Source organism: Gorilla gorilla, chromosome 5 (genome assembly GCF_029281585.2).
Source record: "Gorilla gorilla gorilla isolate KB3781 chromosome 5, NHGRI_mGorGor1-v2.1_pri, whole genome shotgun sequence".
In the NCBI taxonomy this organism is placed as follows: domain Eukaryota; kingdom Metazoa; phylum Chordata; class Mammalia; order Primates; family Hominidae; genus Gorilla; species Gorilla gorilla.
Genome location: NC_073229.2, coordinates 110,845,963 through 110,847,774, shown reverse-complemented (window position 1 = coordinate 110,847,774; position 1,812 = coordinate 110,845,963).

Below are 1,812 nucleotides of genomic sequence, written 5' to 3'. Positions count from 1 at the left end.
TTGTTGTGGGATAATTGTCCATTATATAAACGTATCACAATTTGTTTATTCATTCGCCTGTTGATGACAAGTTTTGAGCAATTGTGAACGATAGATAGAAAAGATTTAGAGAAATTATGGCTTTCAAAGCAACAGTACCCCAACCTTCCTATGCTAATAGAAATAATAATAATATAAAATGGGTACATATATATAATAGAAGTAATTACTCTAGAATTATTTCTTAAATTTAACTTTTATTTTAAGTTCAGGGGTACATGTTCAGGTTTGTTACATAGGTAAGCTTGTGTCATGGGGGTTTGTTGTACAGATTGTTTTGTCACCCAGGTATTAAGCCTAGCATCCCTTAGTTATTTTTCCTGATGGTCTTCCTTCTCCCACCATCCATGCTCTGAAAGGCCTCAGGGTATGTTCTTCTCTTCTATGTGTCCATGTATTCCCATTATTTCGCTCCCACTTATGAGTCAGAACATGCGGTATTTGGTTTTCTGTTCCTGTGTTAGTTTGCTAAGGATAGTGGCCTCCAGCTCTGTCCGTGTTCTTGCAAAGGACATGATCTAGATTGGTTACCACCGGAATATAAATTCCATGAAAACAGTCTGTCCTGTTTACGAATATATCTTAACTACCTATTATAACATAGTTCATGCCCATTAAATATTGAATGAATTAATGAAATACCGTTGAAGATTTTTTAATTTGTTTTCTCATCTCAGATTTATACTCTGTCTCAAAGTTAAATTAGTACGTTGTATTTTATAGTTTTAAAAGACAAAGTATAAAAGGGAGAGTGTTTAGATTTGGCTGTATAATGAAAACTAGCCACCCTACCCTAAACATTTTATTTCTTATTTTGTGGGTTTAAAAAAATCATGAGTGGGTTTAAATTATGAGGACCAGGGATGAGAACTTTAATTTCAATATTTCTAGGTTAAAACTTTATATTATTAATAAAATTTCTGAATATCATCGATTTACTGAAAGCAATATTATTCTTTATTGTTGTCAGTACAACTTTTCTAGAGTTGGAACATGGGAATAAACTCCCATGATATTTATTTTCCTAGGCATTCCATCTTCTACTATTATGCATTTTGTCAAGTTGAGCATATATCAGAAGTCTCTGCTTACAGCAAACATACTCAGAGTTTCCAAAGATATAAAGGTAAAAATCAGGAACAGAAATAGAAAGAAGAGACAGAGTCTAATCAATTTATTTTTAAGCCATTATGTAACGTATTTATAACTCCTAGGTTCTGGGTATATGAAGTTACAGTTTTAAACATATATGCCTATATGAGATACAATAATTTTCCTCAGGTGATATAAATTGATCAGAAATGTGGTGTAACATACATTTCATGATATGGGCATAAATGTGCAAGTGTCGTGTGTTGTGGCCTTAGGAAAATGGCTAAATAGTATTTCTTTTATTAGATTGGATTCAATTAAATGAACAAATTTCATTGACATTTTTAATTAAAATTTTTATTTTGAGATAATTATAAATCCACATGTGGTTGAAAGAAATAGTAAAGAGATATGCTGCATACTAAATTTTCCTCAATAGTAACATCTTACAAAAACATAGCACCATATCTCCACCCGGATATTGACATTGATACATTAAAGATGTAACATAGTTCCATAACAATCAGATTCTTGATATCACCTTTTTATAGCCACATCTGCTTCCCTCCTTAATGCTGGCAACCAGAAATTTGTTCTCCATTTCTCTAATTGTGTTACTTTTACTAAATAAATAAATAAATAAAAGTATCTCTACTTATAGATGAAATTTTTTTTCTATAG